This window comes from Miniopterus schreibersii (assembly GCF_964146895.1).
Source record: "Miniopterus schreibersii genome assembly, chromosome: 2".
In the NCBI taxonomy this organism is placed as follows: domain Eukaryota; kingdom Metazoa; phylum Chordata; class Mammalia; order Chiroptera; family Miniopteridae; genus Miniopterus; species Miniopterus schreibersii.
This window is the reverse complement of record NC_138102.1, coordinates 72923167-72950827: the sequence shown is the minus strand read 5'-3', so window position 1 is coordinate 72950827 and position 27661 is coordinate 72923167. Positions and strand designations below refer to the sequence as shown.

The 27661-nt window shown below is 42.9% G+C and overlaps 1 pseudogene across 1 annotated transcript; it reads left to right on the top strand.

Annotated features, from left to right (window-relative positions):
• Nucleotides 1-10274: 10274 nt before the first annotated feature.
• LOC308552434 (small integral membrane protein 2-like) lies at nt 10275-10515 on the top strand (annotated as a pseudogene). Its single transcript has one exon. The product of its transcript is annotated as a small integral membrane protein 2-like (transcript).
• The last annotated feature ends 17146 nt before the right edge of the window (nt 10516-27661 follow it).

The following is a 27661-nucleotide window of genomic DNA, read 5'->3' as shown; positions in this document are numbered from 1 at the left end:
ATTTTAAGTGACCAAGTTTGGGGTACTTTTTTATGGTAGCCCAAGAAAATTAATACACCCTTTTTTTGCTCATTTGCCAGAGAAATGGGTATGCAATTGGGTGTTTGGGTCCATGAAGGACGTTTTCAGAACATTAGGGAGAGAAGGCAAAGCACAGGAGAAGTGGCTGGCTCAGCACTACACAGAAATAGCTCCTTATCTCCAAAAATCATCAGTGGAGACCAAAAGTATCCACAGGAAGAAAGTTTCTGATATTTATCTAAATTCACTCTGAGAAAGCATTTTCTACTTGATAATAATAACTACTGAGAGCATGTCACATGTCAGACACTATCTCAAGTGTTCTGCATATATCCATTTCTCTGATGAAAAATTGAAACTACAAAGGATTAGTAAACCTTTATATAGCACTTACTATAAGCCAAGCCCTATTTTAAGAACCAAACAATTGTGAACTAATTCAATCCTAATAACCTTGTGAAGGAGGAATTATTATCTCCACTTTACAGATAAGAGAACCAAGGTACAGAGAAGTAACATAACATGTTCCTTCTAATGTCACACAGGGAGGAAGTGGAGGAGTCGGCATTCAAACACAAGAAGTGCTGCCCCAAAGATTCTGCCTTTGCCTAAAGCTATCTCCATAGCTCTAGGTAAAAGAATAGGGATTTGACAGCAGGTGTGTCTGACCCCAAATCCCATGTTTATTCTATAAGCTTTACTGCTTCTCAGAAACAAGAGAGGTCGAATCACACTGTGTGAACAGCAGTCCTGTCCATACGACCACCCCTGTCTGCCTTCTCAGTTATAGGCTCTGAGGGTCTTCAGCCAGGAGACCTGGCTCCTCCCTGTTGCTTACACAGCCCAGAGCACAACAGCCGGTGTAGGTGGAAGCTCACACCCACCGTGAGTGACATTGGTTTTGTGGGCCAGCCTCTGGGAATTTGCAGGAGAGCCCTAGCCACCCTCTTCCATTCCCTCTCCTCATGCTGTCCTGTCCATGTTTACCCAGTTGTGTAACGAAGGTTTTTATTGTTTCAACAAATATTTATCAGGCATTTTTGTGTGCTCTGCAAAGTGGCAGATGCTGGAGATGAGTAAAGGCGTAGGCCCAGGCAAAGCACGTGTGGTCTCCAATTCAGAATGATAGGTGCTATGAAGGAAGACTAAGATGAATGACAGCCGCTATTTTTAGAGGGCTTACTATGCGCCAGTCCTTATGTAATCCTCCCAACACATGCAGCTCTGCGAGAACACAGGAGACCACCTAACCCAGTCACAGGAGGTCCAGGAAGGCTTCTTGGAAGAAGTCCTGGCAAGCACCTGAAGAATGAGTGTAGGAGTTAGTCAGGTAAAGAAAGAGAGCTAAGGAGAAGGGTCTTCTAGGCAGAAGCCTGAAGCTGAGAAAGCACCTAGTATATGCCGCAGAAAGGGAAAGTCGCTCAGTGCAGCTGAGCGCAGAGCAGGAGGTGAGAGTAGCAATGGATGTGGTGGGAAAAGTATGTCAAGGTCAAGTCTCTTTGTTGAGGGCAGTCCCCATTCAATGAGGGATTGATGTAGGATTATAAATTCTGGCTCCCTTTTCCCCCTTAAGGGCCACCAGTAGATTTTCCTTCCATTTTCAGAGTTCCTCCTGAGATCAGCTCAGATCTCCGTTGCCACCGCAGGGGGCTCAGCTTTTTTCAATCCTGTTGTCTCTGCTCCCCCACAGGTGCTGGCTCCTTAGAGTGGTCCCCACACATTACCTGCCTGGAAATCTGAGAGTCTCGGATGACCTAAACTGCGTTGATGCTGAGGGAGGTGGTGTGGTGGTTACGCCTCACGGCCTTTAGAGATCAAGCTTGTGCTGGTACCGTCAGGGATACTGAACCGTTGGTAAGTTAACTGATTTGTTGTATTTACTGCCTAGTCTCAAATAAGGTATTTCTTGGTTTATTTAAAGTTTCTATTAGAAAGGTAATGCACGAGCTTGAATTTCACACGTTTGTATGATTTTTATAAAAGTGCAATGTTTCTTTAGCAAGAACCCAGCTTCAGGCTCCTTTCAGACATTGATTGTTCTCAGAAATTCATGAGTCTGGGTTAAGCAGAATGTATCCTTTATGTTAGAACTGTAAACCAAACAACAACTAATCATGCATTCAGTTGTAACTGTTGTTACCTATTTTTTTCCCAAAGTCTAAATCATACATATCATAAACTCTATTATTAGGCTTATTAGCAAGAATATAGGATGATTTGGGCAAACCAATATTCTGGTAGAGCTGTCACATTTCCATACACACTTTACCAGTTTTTAATGAATTAAAATATAGTAAAACATATTTAACATTAAAAGTCTGCTGCTCACAATTTAGTTTTATTTTTGGTCATTCCAAAGACATTTGGCATTTGAATAATTATCAGTGCATTATAAATGTGCAGAGGTAACAGTTACTAGAGAATGACAGATAAAGCCAGTTTTAATAACTGTATCTATGATTATGAAATACATGAATATCCATATTTGCATACATTAATCTTGTTGAATATAAATATGAGGACTGTTGTTCTAAAAATTGGTAATTGGAGTACAGCTGCTCATGGGCACAACAGGCAACTCATTGATTCAAATGGGATTATATAGACAGGTAGATTTGGGGGAGGGGTGGGAGCTGGGTGGAGGGGGCCAATGGAGGGTAAAAAACGGAGACATCTGTAATACTTGCAACAATAAAAATAAATTAAAAAATGTATATATACTGTACAATAAATAGGTGTATAGTTTGGTAAATATTGAAAACTGTATATACTCATGTAACCCATATACTGATCAAGATATAGAACATGTCCAAAACAGGGATTATGTGGGAAAGGTCGTTTGGATTTCTGATTATCCCCAACAATGTGCTCAGCTTCCCAAGAGAGCTTGTCAGCTGCTGGATCCTGGTACCGGCTTCTCTCTTCCATCTCCATTGTTTCTTGCAGCTTCCCTCTGCATCCAAAGCACCTTCCCTCTGCTGATTCGCTGCACACAGTTTTCATCAGATTGGAGGTGACTTCACTTTCCCAGGAAGGGTGTTTTCATCTCTTCCTTCCCTGAAGACTGTTGATGGCTTCCTAGTTTCGAATGATCTTTCCTCACAATGAACAGAGTGATCAGATTTCTCCACTCCTTCCAGGAGCTCTCCAAACCTTTGTTAATAAATCTTCCCAGCACAGTCCTGGGTCATGAGTAGGGAGCAAGTCACATACTTTGCTTTTATAGATGGAAACCTGGAGGCAAAGTGAAGTTAAATGGCTTCCTAGCCAACGAGTCTGACACTAACCCTGACTTGTATGATTCAGTTTGTGCCACGGGTCTGTTCTGTCTATCTGTTTGTTTTTCTTTCTCCAGCAAGAAGGAGAGTCTGGTGGCATTCTTGAGGCAAGTTACCTTATCTCTTTAAGCCTCTCAGGTTTTCTTACCTCTGCCTGAGAGGCTGCCCCAGTCCAGGTAGAAGGCGATTCAACAGTAGGAGGAGACAAAGGGAGATTTGCCCTGAGAAGTTTCAGGTCTTGGTGATGTTTTTAGAGATTAGGAGCAAGGAAGAGAGAGCCGAGGGTCAAAGATGGACAAAAGTATAGTCAAAACGGCAGTTCTTCACTTCTTCAAGTTTTATTTTCAGCAGCTTAATAGTTTAATTTAAATATAGGCAAACACTTTTAATTAGACTCTTTCAGTATCAAAAAGACAGCGGTGAAGACATTATAAAGATGATGAATTTTCTCAGAAGTCTCCTTCCTCACTCCAAACAGTCCTCCCTCCAAATGCTATTCTTTACGTTAGCTGATTGGCCTTGCTGAAATAGCCACATTTAGTTATTAGGTGAAATATATATTTAGAGGCTTAGGAAATTATGCCAAAGAATTTTCCATGCTTTCAGCAAAGGGAGACATAGCCAGCCAGTGTGTTAAATTTTGCAAAAGGAACTGTGGGGCTGGTACGCCCCTGCCCCGCCTCTGCCAGCAGAGCCAGGAGACTGGAGCGATCGGAAATGGCACCACTCTCCAGCTGCTCTGACTGGCTGGCTCACAGTTCACCTCATCTCCTTAGCATAATGACCATGCTGTGGGTTTGACAGTTGCAACACTGAGTCTGCCTCAACGTCTTTCTCACTTCCAGGGAGTTCCACTGGCCCTCCCTTATTTTGGTGTAAGATCTAACCACACATTTAATTATTAGTGTTTTGAGAGAACCAGGAGACTGTCTCCCACACCATGACTCCACTCACTCAGCCATGAGTAAACAGTCCAGCTCTTTACAGCTAAAAGTGTCAACCCGCAAAGCATGAGTAAGATGATAGTGTGCTTTATACAACACAACCTGGGCATGCCACTCCTATTTTGTTTCTTATGCCATATTTTACACGCACTGCAGCCTGAGTAAAACTTTCTCTGGTACCTTCTTCTGACTCACAAGAGCTTTAACTTAATCCTGCGTAGACAATCAAGGATTCTACTTAGCTGTGTTTGTGGAAGAAGCATCATCAAGGTTGCTTAGCTGCAGAAATTGGTTTATTAAAAACAACTTTCTGTGAGGAACTGATCCCCATGTTTTCCCAGGATTCATGTCCTCTCATTGATTGACTTGCTCGCTGAATTATCCAAAAGATATTCTCCATATATGTGCTGGGGGGACCTGAAGAGCAAAATGGCTGAGAAAGGCTCAATATTAGAAAGAAGATGAGACACTAGGACAACAAGGGCGACCATGTTTCTTCTGTCCAGAAACCTCTAATTAGAAAGTCTGAGCATTCGGCCTGTCTGTGTGTCCTTTGCCCTGATGTCAGGTTTCATTATGGCTTCAGCAGGATGAGGGAAAAGCTTAGAGAGGGAGAAGGGACCTGTGTCATGCTGGGCATAGGGCCAATCAACCTAGGGAAGGATGTAGACAAGTTATTTATTACCTAGAGACTTGAGGCACCATGGTTGCCAAACTCCATTTATTGAACTATCTAGACTAGCAGTTACACTTCCGGGGCCAGGAACGTAAAAAAATAAAATAAAATAAAATAAAAAATAGCAACGCTACCACGTAAAGGGGTAGGAGAGAAAAGTTTTGACATTTGATGAATGATTGTTATGTGCTAGCCACTGTTTTAAGCATTTTTTAATACACAAAAATAAATGCTGTTAGTTAACATTGTCTTTAAAGATAAGAAACCAACATTTTGAGAGCTTAAGTTCATGAATATGCTTACCTGTATGCAGCAGAGATGGGATTAGAACCCTGGCAGCCAACACTCCGTCTATTGCAGGACCTAGGCCCTCAGTCTCAGATGATTGTGACCATGGGGGGGGGGGGGGGTGAGCGCTGAGATTTCAGATCTTCCCATTTTTCAAAAAAGCCAGTTTATCTGAATTTATTAATGAGAAATTTAAAATTTGGGGCAATATATATATATTTTAATGTTTTTGTAAAACTCATTTCAGGTCAGCAATTGAACGCAAGGTGAGTGTGATCTACGATTACTTCCTCCTTGCCCAAAGACATTATTAGGTCATTGCTCAGCCTGCAACTCTGTGTACATATGGGACCAACCTGGCCCAAGGAAGCAGAATGTAAACAGAAACCCATACCAGTCCCATTGCAGGAAACACCCTTTGAGGAAGCTTTGAAATATTGGCTCATCAAAGGGAGTTTGACTGCCTAGGTTTTGCTAGTTTCACCAGAAACCTAGGGAGAATGTGGATTTCAGAATTGCAACGGAGTAGAATCTAGATCTGTGCGTTTACACCCGAGTGCTGTAATCCTATAGTTCAAAGAAGTCAGTGGGTTACAAGCGGGCTGAGATACTGATCCTCTCAGCCCTCAGTGGACTGGGAGTTCTTCTGGTCTAGATGTCCCTTAGTCAATCACTTCTGGACATTAAGTCACTTCTCCCTTCAGTTTAACCTTCATGTTGCAGATATTATATACAGGGGTGGCCAAAAGTAGATTAATAATAATAATAAATGATAAAATAATTAATAAATAATAATACAAGAATAAACTCCATTTTGTGTACTCACAATTGTAAACCTACTTTTGCCCATAGTATATTTTTAAAAATATGTGCCATGAAGGTAAGCCAGTTGGGACACATTGCTGTGATCTGTTTCTTATATAATATGGTTGCCCTAACTCACCCTCATGCTTTTTCTTTTTGATGAATGGGATCTACATCTTTATATAGATCCTTTAATTTAATTTTTCTCTTCTTCTGCTCACTGGATAGTAAAATATCCTCCTCCGAGTCCCCCCCCCTTTATTTATAGATCTTTTCACTAAAAACAAATAATTACATTTTATTAATTCATTCATTCATTCATTCATTCACTCATTCATTCCAGTTCTCTTTCTGACTTCCAATCTCACATAGCAACTTGGTAGTATTTGGTATCAATTTATTCAATAATGATTTGCTGTTTGTTTGGAAAGGTCCCTGGGGAGAGAGCATGGGGCTTACTGGGACAATCAACTTGCCTCGGTCAGCCTGGGGCACTCCCAGTTTAGCACTGAAAGTCCCAGGGACCCCTCAATCCTGGGCTAATCAGCATGGTTGGTTCCTCTGGGCCTAGCTAACAGGTACAGTTGTTGTCACAGACAATAAAAGATTCTTCTTCATATGGGGGAGGGTTACATATAAAATAAGCTCAATTTTTTACTGGCTAAATATCAGAACATCTGCTGAGAAGGTGAGCAAATGGTGGAGGAATTGTCACCTGATGAACTCTAGTTCCCTCGTACCACGTTCTTCTAAAACAGCCTGACAGAAACTTACAGCCTTACAGCATCTGTGCTTTGTGTGGCTGTAATCTGTCATTTCCTGGAGAGTTCAAATGAATACAAATAACTACAAAAGTGGAACGACCATACCGTTGACGCTTGAACAATGTGGGGGTTTAGAGGCACCGATCCCCCATCCACGTATAACTTTTTATTTTCCAAATACTGTACTAATAGCCTACTGTTGACTAGAAGCCTTCCTGATAATGTAAACAGTCGATTAACACACATTTTGTGTGTTATAGGTATTATATACTGTATTCTTACAATAAAGTAAGCTAGATAAAAGAAATTGTTAAGAAAATCATAAAGAAAATACATTTACAGTAATGTACATATTTGCTGAAAAAATTTGTGTGTAAGTGGACCCACGCAGTCAAACCTGTGTTGTTCAAGGGCCAACTGTGTATTTATTTCTCAAAAATAAAAGGCAAATTTAAAAGATGTACTCTGCTAAGATGAAGCATCTGGACCTCTAGAGACACCTGTCCCTGTAACTGCCATTCTTTAATAACCACTTGCCCTCAACCAGCTACCCCGCTCCTTCTCCCTGCTCCCCACAGCCTACATAACACACTTAGCTTGAGTAGTATTTACTCACGCAAAAGTGGGAGTCAAGTGATCTTTGGCCCTGAAAGACCCACTGGAGGGCAGACACTGCCAGGCTGTGACAGAGGCCAAAAACAAGGCAAGTGGAAGTCAGCATGATCTTGGACAGGCTCTTAACCTTCCTGTGACCCCATGTCTCCTTCTGCAAAATGGAGGGTTGGATAAACTACGAGAGCCCCTAAGCTCCCTTATGTGCTCTAGAATTCTAGAACTTTCTGAGTTATTGTAAGGAGAGAGAAGCAGTTACAAACACACAAACATACAAAAATGTTAGAAGTCTTTGGTATGTGAAGCCGAGGGAATAGGCCAGGGATCCCTGCAAAAATTGGGATTATGACTAGGAGGGACCAAACCTTAGAACACTGGGAACCAGGCAGCACCCTGAGAGTTTGTGACAAAGAAGTCTCACTCCCCACAGCAGAAGCAAACTTCTCATTGTACACCTTTACAGTTTTGACAATATTATCACATAAAACAATGGCTTTCAGTTGAGAAGCATTTGAACATAGTAGTGTTTCATTTGTTCCTCACACAATCTTGGGAAGCAGACAGCAGAGTTTCCTTTGTCCCCATTTTATAATTGAGGAAACTGAGTTTCCAGGTAATTAAGATCACAGAACTGAGCCCTGGACTGGTTCTCATGAACCTTTGTACCCTTTAATAGAGAATGGGGGTCAGTGGAGTCTTATCACTTTCAGATGTGGAAGCCCTGGGCATGGAGCATAAGAAACCCACGAAACACAGTATACCCTCACCAGGCTGGAGCAGAGGCCTTGTGGTTGTGAACCCCATGGTCAGTCTGCTCTAGAGAAGGCTTTTCTTAGAAACACCTAAGAGACTTGAGGGTCACCTGACCCTGTGTGCTACCCTCTGCAGGGACTGTGTCCTTGAAGTCCTACCTCCAGTCAGGTCACTGCTGGAGTCCCTCTTTCTAAACGTTCCTGTGACAGAGCTTTGTCTGGGAGGCTTTGGGATTGAGATGATCTAGGAGTCTGTGAGGACTCAGGACTCTCTGTTGTGTGCTGTTATATAAAACTGGATACTATCATATCATTTTTTTTTTTTTAAATCCTCACCCGAGGATATTTTTTCCACTGATTTTTAGAGAGAGTAGTGGGAAGTGGGGGAGAGAGAGAAAGAAACATGGATGTGAGAGAGACACATCGATTGGTTGCCTCCTGCATGCACCCAGATGGGGGCCAGGGATCAAGACTGCAACCCAGGTATGTGCCCTTGACTGGGAATTGAACCCATGACTCTTCAGTCGGTGGGCTGACTCTCCAACCACTTAGCCACACTAGCCAAGGCTAATGTATCACTTTTTATGCTCTTTAGATATTTTTGTCCATTATAAAGTATAATTACAAAAATAGACCCATGAAATATTCTTGTACATCTGAATTTAATTAGGAACTTTCTTCTCCCTGACATGGATGTGGTTTTACTGTTTCTGGCCAGGCCAGACAAAGATGTCTGAAGACAGATTTCTGAATTGTGGACCAATTTCTCTGATCTTTTAAACCCAGAGTCTCTGCTCTGAGGTGGTGAATTACAAAATGCTGTTTTCCACCACTCTCTGGTCTCTAGGGAGTATGTGGAACCTCTCAGAAGCAACTGCTCCCAGGACTCAAGATTGTCCCCTGCAACCTCACCAGGATTCGCATGGAATTTAAAGGATTACTTTATTTTTGGGACTCCGAGGACTGTGTCAGGATCACCTAGACTAACTTAATCATGCCATGACTTGGGAGGGTTGGTGGTGGGATTAAATCTTCTGTACTGCGGTCTATTTCTGATGTGTGTGAACTGTTGAGCCTCTAAAGGCATTGTGGGCTCCACTTTTTGTTTCCTGACCAGACTAATACCAGAAGTTCCTGTACTATTTTGTCCTGTAGTTTCTTGACCTAGCTTCAGCTCTCACCCTTGGGGCTGAAGCTGCCTAGAGAAGGAGACAAGTCCAGGAGCACTGACAATTATTTCCAAGTGCACATCCTGTGTCCTCTGCTCTTCCCAGGTGTGATGCCACACCACCTGCACCTGGGTTACGAAAGCCCACGCTTTCTAGTAACCTCCTAAGTGCTTACCTCAGTTAATTCCTCAAATTTAAATACCAACCCAGGGACACATTGCCTTTTTGGTAAATGTCATAATCAGGAGATTATGCTTCTTTGTAGATCCTGGAGTTTATTCCATTTAGGGTGGAAAGTTTGGGAAGCAGCGATGATTGGATGACATCTATTCATTCATTCATTCATTCATTCATTCATTCATTCATTCATTCATTTTCCATCCAGTCTTCCCTCACACAGTTATTGACTGTCCAGTGTGTGCCATGTGCTAAGCTGGGTACTAGGCATTCAGTAGTAAACATGGTCTCAAAGAGGGGTTTCTGTTTCAATAGAGCAGCCCCAAAAATGTCATCTGCTTTTGCTTCAGGTGTGTTACTTATTGCTAAGAGCCTGTAGATGTTTAGGAGCCTCATTAAACTTGGGAAGCTCTGGCTCCTCTCTGCTCCTTTGGAGACTGGCCCTTGGTTGGCCGTGAATGAGGAGCTGGGCCCTGGAAGTGCCACTGTCAGCACTCTCCAAATGAGTACTATGCATGGGGAGGGGCCAGGGCGTGGAGCTCTCTGAAGGATGTGTCATCCCCGGCTCCAGCCACAGAGGTTACATCACAGAGAGAAGCTGAGCACATTGCTAGGCTGTGGCTATTTATTTTTATAAATGAGATGTGCTTAATTTAGAAACCTGCTTTTTCTTTTTTTTGTTTTCTTTCCAGCATCATCTGGCTGTCTGGCACCATCAAAGATTTGCATTTCTGACCCAACAAGAGCTCGTGGGTGGATGGGGGCAGGAAGGAGGTTGGGAGAGGACTGATGCCAGCCCGGCTGCCTCACCGGGTGGTGGAAACACGTGGCCATGCCATTAGCATCCTGCTCGGCTTCTGGACCAGTTTCATCTGTAGCACCTACATAGTCCTCACTTGGAACAACATAAAAAGTGGCCCTGGAGCTAGCTCGTCTTCTGATTAACCACGCACCAGAATACAGCAGAACAGAAGGCAAGGACACACGATAAGAGGACCAAAGTCAGGTGCCAGGAGCAGGTGGCATCTAGATTCTCAGTTCATTGGATGCAGCTATTTTAATAGAGCCAATTTGGTGCAGCTTTTTTGACATGAGGATATTTTAATTTGGCCTAAAAAAATTCAGTCAATAAATGTTCAGCTTTTTAAAAATAAATGATGAGTAAAGTGGGCATTTTATATTCCATCTTTGAGCTTCATCCCAGCCCCGATCTTCACCCTATTGCCAATCCTACCCCTGGGCGTAAAGGTTTATAGACTGTGGTCAGGTAAGGGGAAGGGGTGGTAGAGGTTCAAAATGGGAGAAATATCAGGATCATGTAACAGTCAAAAATAGATGAAATGTCAGAAATGAACTGACCGTAAGAACTGGGAGCAAGTACAGACTAGAGGAGAGTTGAGAGGCCTCTAAAGTCAATGAAAGGGCCAATCAAATTGTAAGCGTGATGGAGCAAGAATCAGAGATGAAATGAGGGGAGGGAAAGTGGTTATTAAACATAAAATTCAGTGAGTTTGCATTTTGGCTCACCAGTTGTGAGGCTATGTCGGAACAGCTGCATGAAATTGTTGGGCAAGAAAATAGTCCATTTAGGAGCTCATTTTGGCTCTTCTGTGGACAGTGTGTGATTTAAAAATATCTACACATTTCACTGTAGGGCTTGTTTGAGCCTCTGTTTCCCCATATCAGATGCAGACAATTATGTGAACCCTTCCTCTTTCCACACCCAGTGCTCTATGATGAAGACTGAACCAGGAGCCCATAAATGGCCCCAAGTCACCTGGAGAAAGGTGCTTTCGTGAACAGTGGAGGTGAGTGGAGATGAGTGGAGATGAGTGTTCCACGAGTGTTTCAGAGTTGGGCAAGTGTAGCTGCTGTTGCCTGATGATTCATGCAGACAATGTGAAGCCTTTAGCTGGAATGTATAGCATTTGTGATGGATTTGTTTTTGTCACAGCAGATAACTTCATCTTTACCCAAATGATACTGACTTGAGGACTCTGTACATGAGCACTAAGGGATTAGATGTGAAAAGAGTGGCAAGGAATCTGGGGTTTCTGCCTACCGTCTAGAGTTTCAGCACATAGAACTATGGTGGCATGCTCATGTCCAATCATAGACTTCCTTTTGCCAGCAAAGAAATTCTTCCAAATTCTTCTGTCATTTGTCAAACTTGGCAAAGTCCCCCAGAGGCAGTGCCAGTGTAATTGAAGATAAAGATAGAGAATACTCTCCCTGCCAGGTTTCACTACTTTCTGTGTTGATTTTTTGCGTCACAAGATGAATCCTCACTGATGTGTTCATGGAATGTCCTTCCAGAATTGGTGCACAAGTCAGCAGGTGCTGGGGCTCAACTTCCAGAAGCCTGACCTGGGGATGCCCTGGCTGGGCAGGAACCTTCCCCTGAGCCCTCAGAGTGGAGGCAGAGGTCACAGGTGGCCCTGCAGCTCGGCTGACCCAGTGCCTGCATAGCTGGTCCCATCTCCTCTGGTACAGTTAATCTTTGTCCCAGCCACCAATGCATCTTTCTTTGTTGCTTCTCACAGGTCCCTGCCTTCACATTTCTTATGGATTCCTTCCTCAGGCATGGTGTTTTGATTCCCTCCTCACATTTAGGTCCCAGTGCCAAGAACAACTCTGTTCCAGCAGGAGGATATTATCTGGCTTAAAAGAAAGAATGAGCAGTGGCTTCTCTCCACTAACATTCTTCAGATTTACAGGGGAATTTATTCTGGGAACGGTTTAGCGTCTCTTCCAGGTCTCTCCCCCACCAACAACGTCAGAGTCAGTTTGCTTTCATTGTTTGTAACTAGATGACAAGAAGAGCTTTTCTTTCGGGCCTGGGTGTAAGGGCTCAGCATTCCCTTCCCCCTCTGTTACTCCCCAATGACCCTGTCTGGGCCCACAATGAGTAATACAGTGGGTATTGTTACCACCTTTACTCACTTGAGCATTAACACCAGTATCTGATTGTGCAATAAACCTTGCTCTCTTCCAGAACTGTGAGTTTTTCCAACCCTGAGGCATGCAGTTCACCCTTTTGGGCAGTCCTCCCTGGGTGACCAATGCCAGCTCTTGGGCTTAACTGGAGGGCTAGGGTCCAGTTGATAGTAGCTTCTCTGTTGACATCACAGAGGCATTCTCACTGGTCCCTATTCATGTTTTGGGGGAGTTGTGTGGCTCCATCTGCCACGTTGTTTAGAGATTTAGGAATTGGCTAAATGAAGGCCCAGGAGGGGCTGGGCATTACAGACTTGAGCATTATCACCTTCTCTCTTGTCCCCAGAGGACCATCTGTGTGCTCCCTGGGAGTGACCTGGTCCTAGACTGGGTCTGCCTACACAAAAGCCTAGTTTTTTCCAGACCAGAGGATACTCTGCCCTCCCATAACAGAACGCTGCACTTGTGAGTCGGATAAGAGAGGTCAGCCAGCAAGAACCCAACCAATAGGCCCAGACTGAGCAGTGAGCATCCCTTATCTTTGAAGGTGCTTCAGGTTCATGAATCCACTCCTAAGAGATTCACCACAACTCTTGGAGGTAAATAGGGCAGATGTCATTACTCTGATTTTACCAATGGGGAAACTAAGTTCCAGAAAGTTTAGTCAAGTTCTTTTCAGTCAACTGAGCAAATTGCTGGTGGACTTGAGACAAGAAAGCTCAAATTCCTAACATCTGCTCCAGTTTTTCCCATTACCCATGCTGCACTTCAGCTGGGCTGGTGTGAAAAGACAGCAAAGGCAAGTCCTAGTCCTCCCAGCTGGGCAGGAGTCAGAAACTGGCGTGGATTTGCATTGAAGAGGCTGGGGCCTGGAGGCTGTAAGTGCTGCTTCTACTTGCTTGCATGGCAAGGTGAGGCTGTGTGGCTCAGCAGGGCTGAGCTCTGTGTCTTTACAAATGATGGCAAGTTGAAGTAAGCCTGGAGTCTTCTTGGTGTTTTGTCATCTGTTTTGCCAACCACATGGATTCTGAGAAGGTACAGACTCATCCACTTCCCACTACCTTTCAGGCCCGCAGGCAGCACAGTAAATGCTCACTTTCATTAGGCAGGCCGGGATGGATTGCTCTCTAAATTCCTCTTAACGCAGCTGCAGGAGAATCTCTGGGGCATGGGAAGAAAGAGTCAGAGCTCCCTGGGGTGGGAACAGGTTCCCGGATGCTGCTTTCCCATCAGTTCTCCTGAGTTCCAGCAGACAGCAGAGTAGACTTGCAACCAAACAGGCACATGAAAGCAAACGTGTGCTTCTAACATTTCATAACCCGCCTCCCACAAAACAGAAGGCGCTCTTATCCTCACGTTATTCCCTGCCTCGGCTTGACATTTTTATTGTGCTGAGCCTACAGCCGACTTTGCATTCCTGACACCTCCCACTTGAACTGGCTCCTGGTCCCTCCAGGCATGAGGATCCCAGGCACTTGCTGTACCCCAGAGAACATTCCTGGCTCCCTTTCTGGGCAGGACACCCTCCTCCTCACCTTCACATTTAGGACCTGCTGCTTCTTTTTCTCTTCTGCTCCAATCAATCTGAGCCAGTCAAGATTCACTGCCCCCAGAGCAGGGTTTGGGGAAACTGATGCTGGGAAAAGGGGGCCTTACTTCATGTGTCGGGTGAAAAGCAAGCATTGCCTTTCTGCTCCCTTTCCCTGGCTTTGCAATAGTGTGAGACCCTATGCAGAAAACCCAGGCTCCATTTCCAGACCCTTGTCTGACCTGCACACAGCTGAGTGTATCTTTGAAGTGCTTCTGCTTAAACCTTGTTTATGGCCCAGACTGAGCTGCTGGTTTACCTCCTGGGCTCTGGTATGGAACAGAGTTGTCAGTAGCCGAGTAACACAAAGTTTGGGCCATTTCTGTGCTTCTTCTCCCCCCAGGACACATTCTGGAGTTTGGGTTGGTTCCAGCCTAGGAGCAAAGGAGGTAAACGTTTTTAGTGCTAAATGTCACCAGCTAAGCAATGCCTAAGGTGTGTATCTATGGGTGATAAACTTATCAGAAAGAGGGAAAGCGGAAAGGAAGGGAAAAATAACAAATGGGGGAGGGAAAGAAGGGAAAAGAGGAAAATGAGTCCCCAAAGCGATAGTAATGCAGAGGAATGGCTGAGTGCCACCTTCTGTCCTTTGAGTGCCATCTGTCACCCATCACTGTTTCAAAGTGAGCACTGGAGCTGGTGAAGGCATGTGCTTGCTCCAGAGAAAACACACCTCAGTTTTAGAACTAGATTGCCTCCTATGGCCCCTGGAATGGGAATGAGCATGACCTTACTTACTCAACAGTGAGCGGTCTTAACCAAAGGATTTTAAAATGCTTTGTAAAATAAATAAATCACTTGTGTAAATATAAGATGGAATTCTTCTCCTACTCACCCCAAGTCTTGAACACACAGTATTAGTAATTAACCCCCAGAGTTAATTTTAAGATGCTGGCTCAAAATACTCTTAAGAAAGAGACTATGATACCTGAGTTGAGCGTGTTGCCTGGCACAAAGTAGGTGGTTAATAAACATCTGAAATTGAATTAGTGACTGAATAAATGTAAGAGCAATATAGAGAAGAATATTTTAATAAGAAGATACCTGAATATTCAACACTGATTACTTTTTACTTATTTATTTTTTATCTTTATTGTTGAGAGTATTACAGATGTCCCTCCCTTTTCCCCCACTGCCCCCTTCACCGTGTTCTTGCCACACACCCCCAAGCCTTCATCACCCTATTGTCTGGGTCCATGGGCTATGCATTTTTGCATATAAGTTCTTTGGTTAATCTCTTCCCACCCCCCTCCCTCCATTCCTCTGAGATCTGTCAGTCTGTTCCATGTTTTCATGCTTCTGGTTCTATTTTATTCATCAGTTTATTTTGCTCATTAGATTCCACATATAAGTGAGATCATGTGATATTTGTCTTTCTTTGACTGCCTTATTTTGCTTAGCATAATAATTTCCAAGCCCCTCCATGTTGTCTCAAAGGGTAATAGATCCTTCCTTTTTACAGCCGCATAGTATTTTATGGTCTAAATATACCACAGCTTTTTTATCCACTCCTCTACTGATGGTCACTTGGGCTTTGAAACACTTTATGGCTTTTGTCCAGGGCCTAAGAATGCAAGGATGGGTGAGCTCTCCCTATGCATAGTCACTAGATGACCTATGATCATACATACTCACCAAAGAGTTTGTGCAAGGAAGACATATACAGGGCACAGTGAGGAGATGGTTGACACTGCCCAAGACATTCTGGAATGATCTCTAGGTATGCAGGTTCTGAAACTGCTGAAGTCTCACCAGGCAGACCAGGCCCTGGAAGACAGACCATAAGGACAACAAAGGTGTGAAACAACCCCTTGTGTAGAGAGCTGATCTACTTGGGTACGGCTGCATCAAATGGAAGGGGTGTGTGTGTGTCTGTGTGTCTGTGTGTGTGTGTGTGTAGGAAGGAAGTTAGGGGCTTTGGTGAGAGAAAACACAGACAAGATAGAGATTCTTAAATGCCTCTGGTAAACACCAGCTTTTGCTATCCCATAGATTTTAGAGCATCTTCTATTTGACCAACCATTGGCAACAGTGGGTTTCACTTATGAATCTTCCTGGGAAACTGAAATACATCGTATAAACTGTTGCTTGGCCTTCAGGACTGTGTGGGTATCTCCATGTCTCTTTAGGGCCTCCTTCTTAATGGCAGAAGGAAAAGATCTCTGATCTAAGCACTTTATGGTGCTTATGTGGCTTCTAGTCTGCACTCCTCTCTACTGTGAGCTACCTCGTGGCAAAACCTCCTTGCTCTTTGAGCAGACTGAGCATAACAGAACTTTAATGAATATATGGATGGAAGATGGATGGGCAAATGTTCAGAGTCTTACAAAAGCCTTTTAGCCCTACCACTCTCTCCTAAGGAAACAAAATTTATCTTTGCCATGAGTACTTGTTTATCATTAGCCTTGCAAGTCTCCCACAAGCACAGAGCCCAGAAGAAATCAGTCTGGAATGAAAAGAGACAAGGCTATAGCCCTAAAGAATTTAGTGAGCAGCCAGGTCAGGGCTTATCAGAAGTGTAGCCAACACAGGCTCTGAGGCCAGGGGGGAGGAAGAGATGCAGGAAGGCTCTGCAGAGCCTCAGGCTCTTGGGCCCCAGTAAGGCCAGCAGAAATGGCTCAGTGCTGGAACATCGTGAACACTTCAGCTACAGAATGCCTCGGGAGCCAAATAAGTTGATAAAGCTGAAGGGAAGCAGATAAAAGACAATTATGTTCCCATGTTCTGGGCTTCTGCCACCTTGCAGCTCCCTGGGGATGTAGTTGTGACGTTTGGATGTTTCTCTCACAAAGGCCTAGAGAGAGAAAAACAGCTACTCAGTATCTAATAAATTATCCACCATGTCCCTGCCTCTGCCGGCCTCATTCTGCCACTTCTCCCTTCTGATTGTAGACAGTAATTATCCTGTAATTGCTTAGATAATCTCTCTTATGGAGCTACAACGACAAAAGCTCTCGTTTGTTGTTTTTTGTTCTGAACATTGATTTATGCCGAATTATTCCTCAGTTGCACACGAGTCTCTGTATTCTAAAGAGTAGAGCACTCCCCAGACCCCTACTAGGCAGAGTCTTTGGAGGCTGGAAGGGAATGTCACGCCCTGTTTCTTCTCTCTTGTCTCAAGGGCTGAACCTTCCAGAGGTCACTAATCAGACCCTCCCCACAAAACAGGGCACTGAAGTGGGGTCCTTGAGTATCTGAGGGCCACCAGCCAGCAGTAGACAGAGAATAATTGCAGAACAGCAGCCAGTGGGTACAGGTTCTTACCCCTCTAACAGTGAATATCCCTAGAATTCAGATGCTATGTGTCATTAGCTCTCTCTTTTTATTTTTATTGAATTTATGGGGTGATATTGGTTAATAAAATGATATAGGTTTCAGGTGTATAATTCTATAACACATCATCTGTATACTGCATTGCATGTGCACCACCCCAAGTCAAGTCTTCAATCACCACTTACCCCTATTTACCCTCTTCTACCTCCCACCGCTCCCCTTTCCCTCTGGGAATCACATGCTGTGGCCTGTGTCTATGAGGTTTGTTTGTTTGCTTGCTTGTTTGTTTTTCTTAATCCCTTCACCTTTACCATCCAGCACTCTACCCCCCCCCCCTTCTGACAGCTCTCAGTCTGTTCTCTGTATCTATGAGTCTGTTTCGATTTTGTTTCAGTGTCATTATCTCTTTTGTCTAAGCACAGAATTGAATAGCAGAAAAATATCACAAATTTTCGACAGACTTAAATAGTATTTATTAGACATCCCATATTATTGCTGGGTGCTGGGTGCTTTGGTCTTTGAAAAGTTTATTTCCTGCAATATGAGTACAGATTATGCATGGAAGGCACTGGGAATACATGGAATATATGGAAATATGAGGCAGTGGGGGGAGTCAAACATACCAATCAATGAGCATTGGTTTTCAGAGCAGCAGTTAAATGGAGAATGCTTGAGAGAAATACCTGAGTGGGAGTTGAAGATAAGGGCATCGAGATCTACATTGCTTAACTGATTAATTGGTTCATTTGTCCAACTTTATTTATTGAGGCCCTATAAAGTGACACCATGTCAGTATATCAAATGAGGCACCGAGAGTTTTAAAAAAGAATAAACCACTGCCTGTGGTGTAAGGAGCTCACACTGTCATGAGAACTGAGGTATGAATATACTTTATAAATAGAGTAGAAGGTGTTAGAAAAGCATGAGGAAAGATTGGTGGACTCAGCCTGAGGTGATGGGATCCAAATTTGAATTGGGCCCTGAAGGATTGGTGAGCTTCTGAAAGATCTGCTGAGGCCTGGAATGAAAGAAGAGACAGGCTATGACATTTTCCAGGCCTGGAAGCTGGAAGATTAAAAAGTGGTTAAAAGACTGAAACAGTTCTGTGTGACCAAAAAATATATGGAGCGAGGGCAGTGAGATGTGGTCAGAGAGAGCCTGGAAGGTTCTGAATATACTGTGAAGGATGTGGGCTTTCACACTGAAGGCTTTAAATGGGGAGAGGCATGAAGAGATTCACTCTGGCCAATGTGGAGGGGAATGGATGGAAGGAAGGAAGTACAGGGAGAAGTGAGAAAGTGGCGATATTAGTGGCGTAGAAGAGAAGCTCCCAGAGTCACCCTCATGTTTCTGTCTTTTCTCTTTTCAATGCCTTTTGGGCACTACTACACACAGCTGCTTTACAATTTGATTCTCTTAATTTTTTTATTCTGGGAGCTTTCCCCAACATTTTCCTTGGGCTCTGAAATCCAGCCTCTGTGTCTGCAATGTCAGGCTGCACAATACTTTTTCACCCTGGCTTAGATGAGAGACCTCACGGTGCACAGTCAGGTTAGTAGAAGTTACACATCACAGGTTTGACTCAACCTGAAGTCTCTCCTTTATGACCTAAATAATTAATGTTTTCTCCTTCCAAGTTATAAGTTCTCACCTTATAACTGGAGCTGGAGTTATTTGTGTAAGGACCTGTATCTCTCCTTACTTTCTCCATCAAGGGTGTTTATAATCGACGGGTCAAGCTTCAATTGATATGAACACAAATGTATTGGACACCTGTTGTTTACACTTCATATCATTATTCCAGGTTGAGTTCAAGGAAGAGTCCGAATATTGTTCAATGGACAAAGGAAGGTTCAGACCATTGAGGAAAGTGTTCAGGCCAGGTGTTCATTGCAATAAGTGGCCCCTACTTGGTACTGAACTTGGCCAACCTTTGGCTAATGGTGAACATATGTCCCTCTCTGGAGTATTGCCCATTTGCTTGGAGTAACTCTGATGATTCAACATCCTCAGACTTCAGACACACAAATATGTGCCTCTGGGATAATTGTCATGGTTGTTTTCCAATCATTTCTATGTAAGTGCTCCCTAGGTGGCCTCAAAAAGAGCTCTGCTCTGTACCTGGACCTCTCCCTACTTTCTCTACCAAGGGTATTAATAATCCAAGCATCAAGAGTCAGCCAACATATGATCACAGATTTATTGAACACCTACTGTTTACACATCACACCACTATTTCAGGCTGTGTTCAAGAGTCTAGACTCTGAGTCTCAGCAAAAGTCCCTTTTAATTCTTCCCACTTCCAGCTATGCTTGTTTCTAGCATGGCACAGCCTTCCCGTGTACTGTTGTGAAAACTAATCTGGCTTAAAATACTTGCAAAGCCTTATGCTCATCAGTCATCTGGACCTCCAGCTGCCTACCAGTGGACACAGAAACAAAAGAAGGGCTAGTCTCTAGAATGCTTTTCAGATTATAAGTCTCCAACCATACTGAGGAAGCAGCCTCTATTTTAGAGATGGTAAATCAATTTGCCTAAAAACAAATAAACAAACAAATCTACATTTTTCTGGCCTGTTTCCCCTTCCCCAAAGGTAACATATTCTGAAGAATGAAACAAAAGAAAAATAAATAGATTGATTCAGAACCTCCTGTATATGTGATTTTCTATTAAGCACCATAAGGTACTACAGGGTCACAAAGAAACCAAGACTTGGTCTCTGACCTCATGGAACCTACATTGTACTTGGGCATATATAGACTTGGATGAATACCTTTACAGGCCCTAATGTGAAAAGCTATGGTCCCTCCCACCCATATACATATTTGTTTTAAAGGTGGATTTTTTTAATATATATATATTCCTATTGACTTCAGAGAGAGGAAGGGAGAGGGAGAGAGACATAGAAACATCAATGATAAGAGGGAGTCATTGATCAGCTGCCTCCTGCATGCCCCCTGCTGGGGATCAAGCCTGTAACCAGGGCCTGTGCCCTGACCCAGAATTGAACTGAGACCACCTGGATCATAGGTCGATGCTCAACAACTGAGCCATGCTGGCTGGGCCCATACACAGATTTTTTTAAAAAAAGAACACCATAGTGTAAAACACAGAACTTACATGTATATAAAAATTTTAGATTTTCTGGTTGTAGAATCTTGGACAATTTAATTGAATTAAAGATGAACTTTTCTCATGTTTTTGTGCCTTGCTTTATTGGTTCTTTAAGCACATGGCTAAAGTGACTATGAAGGTAGCTAGAGTGCCTGAAATCTGAAAGGCAGGCCAGAGGCTGGCTAAAAACTCTCAGGTAGAGGCTGATGCTGCAGTCCACAGGTGGAATTTCTTCTTCCTCAAGGAAACCTCAGGTTTGCTCTAGAGGCCTTTCAAATGGTTGGAAGAATCCCACCCAGATGATCAAAGATGATCTTTACTTAAAATCAGTTTAAGTAGATGTTAATCGCTTCTGCAAAATACTTCCACAGCAACATTGATTAGTGGTTTATTTTTTTGTTTTTATATTTTTATTAAATTTACTGGATGTAACATTGGTTAATAACATTATATCAGTTTCAGGTGTACAACTTTCTAATACAACATCTGTATATTCCATTGTGTCCACATCACACAAAGTCTGATCTCCTTCTGTCACCCCTTTTACACTCTTCACCCTCCCCTCACCTGCCTCCCTTCTATAACCACCATTCTGTTGTCTGTTTTGTTTGTTTGTACTTTTTGTTTTATATCCCACATATGGGTGAAATCATATGGCCCTTGACCTTTTCCATCTGACTTACTTCACTAGGCATTATATAACTTGGTGTCTGAATAACTGAGCTATAGCCTGGTCAAGTGGACACATCAAACTGACCATCACAGTCCCCTACACAAGATGTAGTCATAAACAGGGTAGATGACCGGAAGGAGGAATCTTAGGGTGTGAGAGCTGGAAGGAGATTTAGAAATCAACATTCAATCCTTCCATGAACAGGGAAAGGGTCTACAGTGCTTGGTTTGTACAAAATCTTGAAAACTGATTTTTCAACCCAATAGTGTGTTTTATATGAGGAATTCAAAGGGATTGTTACAGAGGCCTGGGGCCTAGATTCTTTCTTAACCAAAGCCTGATGGAGCAGAATGTAAACAACAGGTGTACAAACCATATTTTTTATTTGGGTCACATGAGAATTGGAACTGGGCCTGAGGCTTAGTTCTACCGATTGAGGAAAGGGTCCAAGACTATCAGTTTACTGGGGCCTAGACTAGTTGTGGCATATAAGAGGCGCTCCAAAGCATTGGTGGAATTCATGAGTTGAATGAATGCATGGAATTCAGACCATTTGGATGTTCAATATCCTGATTTTATTCATAGGAATACAGACACAGAATGGAAATATTCTAAGCATGAAATATGGTATATTCTGAGTTTCCTCATCAGTCCAATAGAAATGGTAGTATATTACCTATGTAATAGCTGTATTTTACACACACACACATATATACATATAGTCCTTAGAATACAGCTATTAAATATATAAATTCAACACAGCACTTGGTTATAGTAAGTGTTCAGTAAATGGCAGTGATTACTATAATCAACATTATTTCACACTATCCAGTTGTAGATGCTGTTAGTGCCATGCTCTTACTGCTTTACCAGTCACTGCACCCATCCCCCAGCTCTGGGTACTGAGTACCAAGAGCTCACTGCTGCACCTTCTCCAGAGAATTGCCCTCCATTGAAACAATGTGTTCACTAGATAGTTATGGTTCCCTGCCCCCAAGAGACAGCCTGCAGCCAATGGATGACCCTTATGAAGAGACAAAGAATTAGCCTCCTTGCCTTAAGGTGGGACCAACCCCCCAGCTCTAGGTGATCAAACTGCAGCTATTTTCCAGCTGAGCTCATATCCTGGCATTTCTCTTGCCCTTTTCTGCTCCCCTCACTCCCTTTCTCCTGAGAACATGTCCTCAATAAATTACTTGGACAAAAGTTCTTCTCTCAGGGTCTGCTTCTAGGGAACCCAACTTAACATAAACAGTTACTTGGAGAGAGCTCTCCTTCTTTGCCTGAGCAATAACAAGCCATCTTGCTAATTGTGATTCTTATATTCATAGCCTTGGATGAGTCTCTGCCACATGATATTTTTAGCCAGAAGAGGAAAATGATCTTGCCTCTGCGGCTGGCCCCTGTTTTAGCCACATCACACCTCTGCAATCAGAGAGGCCAGTGTACTGGTCCTTTATATTTTGCATTTTACCTAATTTTTCCTGGCCAAGTCTAGTAGCCTGACCTGCTCTTTAAATCAAATAATCACACTAAATTACCAAAGCTTGAATTTCAGGAAAAACATCCATTCATTCATTCAGCCAGCCAGCCAGCCAGCCAGTCATTCATCTGTTCATCTAACAGTTATGAAATACTGTGCTAGGTGCTAAGGATGTGGCTGCAAACATAGATAAGACATAGTACCTGATGTCTAGGAACTCACATTCTGGAGGGAGAAATGAACAAGCGATAGGCAATTGCAATGAAGTTTGTGATCCATGCTATCTAGGAGAACACACAGAAGCTCCTACATAAATCTAGAGGTTCAAAATGGCTTGGTCTTCATTGTGATTAACTTAAACAGAAATAAATAGAATGGATATCCCTTAGCACACTGCAAAACAGAGCAGTTACTTCAAAGAATAAGGTGTTACAAAGTAGAAAGATGTGTAGTTTTAAGCACAAAGAATGGTTGCCTAGTGAGGAGCAGAATAATGAGATATAAATGCAAAGGACACTGCCTGCTGTGTTATTGTTGCTACAGCTTTTCTCTCACTCAAAGGCTCACTTCCTGGGGGCCCAAAGAAAGAGCAGCTGAATTAGATGATTTCCCCCTGGGGACTGGCTAGATCAGTGGTAATAACACTGAATTCTCTGACTGCCTTTCCACCCTACGGCAATGGCTGATCGCCCAGAGACATGGTCAAGATTGCAGGGTCTCACTGCCTGGCTGCCTTATTGTTGCTATTTCCCTCCATGCCATTCATCAATCTATTCTTGCAAGACGTGCAGAGGTTATAGCATAACTATGAGGTTAGGAATGCTAATTGTTCTATGGTGATATTAGTGTGGCTGGTGCTAATGGGAAAATAATTACTACTCTGTGCTTTTATGACCATTTTCATTGCCCTCTGGTGGTTATGTAGTTATTTGGCCATAGATGGTAATGACATAATACACAGTGGCCATTATTGATCTGGCTATAGAATTGGGAGATGGGGAGTCATAAAGGAGGGAGTGTTTGGGAGAGGCTGTGACTTGATAAATACTTAATTTTTCTTGAAACTTCTTTTTGTCTTTGTTGAGAGTTCTCTTTGCCTATAACAACACAAAATCTTAAAAATACCAGTGATTTGGTGATTCAAGAACCCTAAGATGTTATTCATGTCATCTCTGTTGGTGACTGTGTGCTGGAATCTGAAAGATAAGGAGTGTTCTGGTCTTCTGCCCCCCTTCACTCAGTTTCCCAAGTTGCAAGCCTTAAGGCTGGTCTACATTCCTCCATCTCTCTTATGCTACTGTGCCTGACCTCCAGTCATTCCCAAAGCCCATCGATTGTGTATCCTGAGCATCCCACGTCTGATGCCTCCTCTTTGGTCCTGATCGTGGCTCTTGTAGGAGACCTGTGCACTTGCATCTTCTTGAACTATTGATTGACAACTGCCCCCTTAATCATTCATCTCCCATCTCTGTTCTCAACTACTCCTATCCACCAATCATATCAGTTCTTTATTCAAAAGTCTCCTCATCAACTACAGAATAAACTAAAAACTTCATTCCAAGATGCTTCGAGATCTAACACCTACTGCCTTCCTAACTTCACTGCTGTTCACATTTCCTTCTCATTCCCAATAACCCCCTGTGAGACTCATTACTTGTGCTTCCCCAAAGTACACCATGCCTCCCTTCTCCTCATATGCACACTTACTCCCTGAGGTCCCCTCATTCTTCAGGGGCTACTTCTGAGAGTTTTCCCTGGTTCACGTGAGCAAACATCATATCTTTCCTGTGTGTTGGGTGTTCTACCTAAAGCATAGAAATGACCACACTGTATTGTAACTGTTTCCTTACAAAACTGTGAACTCCTAGAGTTTCATGAGGTTTTTCTCTCTTTAATTTCTAGTACTTGGCACAGTGTCGGGAACATGGCAATTACTTATCATGAGCTGAATAAATGAGTGAAATGGATTTTCTCCTCATGGGCTAGGATCATCTGGATTAAAATGACAAATAATCAATTACATTTCATAGAGAGCATACAAGATATTTTTACCAACTTATAGTCACAATCACATAGTCACATCTGTTAGAAGGCTAGCCTCCCTTTCTTTATGATCCTCACACATGCTGTACCCTCTGCCTGGAACACTAGTGTTTTTCACTAGAGATCCTGCAAGACTATTTTTAATGGCTTGTTTACAACTAGGAATACTCACACCTACAGAGACCCAGACCTCCAAACTTCCTCAGTTTTTTCCCCTGAAATCAACTAAATTAAACATCCCCTAGTATCTGATTGTTTTTTTAATTCATTTTTATTTTTATTTTTGTTTTTCAAAAATTTATCTTTATTGTTGAAAGTATTACAGATATTCCTCCTTTTCCCCCCATTGATCCACTCCACCAGCACCCACCTCCCCATGTCCCCAGGCCTTGGGTTATGCATACATGCTTATAAGTTCTTTGATTAATCTCTCCCCACCCACTCCCCCACCCCCACCTTCCCACTGAGATTCATCAGTCTGTTCCATGTTTCTGTATCTCTGGATCTATTTTGTTCCTCAGTCTATTTTGTTTATTAGAGTCCACATATGAGTAAGATCATGTAAAACTGAATCAGGAAGAATCAGAAAACCTGAATAGGCTAATAACAACTGGTGAAATCAAAGCAGTAATAAAAAACTCCCAGCAAACGAAAGTCCCAATCCAGATGGCTTCACAGTGGAGATTTATAATTCTTTAAGCTGTAGGGCTAAATAGTTTATTAAAAATTTTTCTTGCTTTTTGAAGTAGGCCTGTAGTGCTATGAACTTCCCTCTTAGGACTGCTTTTGCTGTGTCCCATAGATTTTTGGTTGTTGTGTGTTCATTTTCATTTGTTTCCAGGAAGTTTTTGATTTCTTGATCTTATTGGTGACCCATTCATTGTTTAATAACATGCTATTTAGCCTCCATGTCTTTGACTGTTTTTGAGTATTTTTACTGTTGTTGATTTCTAATTTCATGCCATTGTGATCTGAGCTGCTTGATATGATTTTAATCTTCTTGAACTTGTAGAGAATGGTTTTGTGTCCTAACACGTGGTCTCTCTTTGATGATGACCCATATGAACCTGAGAGGAATGTATATCCTGCAGCTTTGGGGTAAAATGTTCTGTAAATATCAATTAAATCCATCTGATCTAGTGTGCCATTTAGAGTCACTGTTTCTGTGTTGGCTTTTTGTGTGGAAGACCTATCCAGTGAAGTCAGTGGGATATTAAAGTTCACCACTAAGACTGTATTGCTGTTTATCTCTTCCTTAAAGTTCTTATGGTTATTATTGACAGGTCCTTATTTATTGTCATTTTAATTCTTATGCCTATGTTTCTCTCTCTATTTCTTATTACAGCAGTCCTTTTTAACATTTCCTGCAATGCTGGTTTGGTGGTGATAAACTCCTTTCGCTTTTTTTTTGTCTGGGAAGCTCTTTATTTCACCACCTATTTTGAATGATAGCCTTGCTGGATATAGTCTTGTTTTCAGATCCTTGTTTTGCATTACCTTGAATACTTCATGCCATTCCCTTCTGGCCTGTAGAGTTTCTAATGAGAAGTCAGCTGATAGCCTTCTGGGAGCTCCTTTGTAGGTAACAGATTACTTTTCTCTTGCTGCCTTTAATAGTCTCTTTCTTGAATTTTTGGCATTTTAATTATGATGTGTCTGGGTGGGGGCCTCTTTGGATTCTTCTTGCTTTGGGACTCTCTGTGCCTCCTGAACTTGTGTGGCTTTTTCCTTCACTAGGCTAGGGAAATTTTCTGCCATTATTTTTTCAAATAGGTTCTCTAACCCTTGCCTACTTTTGACCTCTTCTAGCACTCCTATGATGTGAATATTATTATGTTTCATGTTGTCCCACAGCTCCCTTGGATTGTCCTTCTGTTTTTTAATTGTTTTTCCTTTTAGATCTCTGATTGAGTGATTTTTTTCTACCCTGTCTTCTAATTCACTGATCCGATCCTCAGCTTCCTCTACTCTGCTGTTTATTCTTTCCCATGTATTCTTTTTTTCTGCTGTGTTTCTGACTGGTCATTTTTCATAGTTTCCATGTCTTTTTTCATGCTATTGAACATCCTTCAATCAATATTCTGAACATCCTTACAATCAGTATTCAGTATATCTGATGGATGCTTATCTCTGTTTCATTTAGTCTTTTTCTGTAGACTTCTCTTGTTCTTTCATTTGGGGCTTGTTTGTGTGTGTGTGTGTTCCCATTTTGGCTGTCTATTTGAGTTAGTTTCTATGTATTAGGTATGCCTACTAGGACTTTTAGTCTTTTTGGAGGGTTTCTGGTGCAGGCCAATGTCAGACACTGTTTGTGACTGGCCATGGAGCTATCAACAACCCACAGCTTGAGTTCCCCTCTGTTGGGGCTGGGTATATTTGGATAGGACCAAGATGCACACCAAAGTCTGCTTTTCCAAAGCCAGGGTCCAGAGCAGATCAGGCAGAGACTCAAAGTACTCTGAGGTCTGCCTCTGCTTGCAGACTGATTAATCTGATTTTCTTAATGAGACTCAGGCAATAGAAACTCCACAGGTTGAAGTGAAAGGTTTTCCAGCTGTGTCGGGCAATTACTTCCCCCTCAGGCAAAAGCTGCCAGGAAGGTAAATGTCTGCCTGTGAAAGATATCCTCAATAGTATGGGGGAATGACCCAGCACAGGAGTCCAGAGAGGTGCCATCTGAGCTCTATCTCCAGAACCCACAATCCTAGATTCTCCTCACATAGCTCCAGCCCATTTGCCCTCCCTCTGCTGGAGCCCAAGGTGAGTGGCTGCACCTGAAACTTTGTGCATTGGCTCTTTAAGAGGGTGCCTGCATTTCTAGTCATCTCTCCCTGGCAGACAGAAATCCGGCTACTTTTCACAGCCAAATGTTATGTGGGCACCTTTCTCAGTTTGGTGCTCTTGGCGGGAACCCAGCCTGGGGTTTAAGCCCCAGAGTCCTCAGTGGGAACCCCCCACAGCTGAGATCTCCTTCCAGACTTTCAGCTGCTGCCTGTGGGAGCCCCGCCAGCCCTTTCACACCTCCACACTTGCTAACAGCCTCTATGAGGTCTTCACTTTTCCTC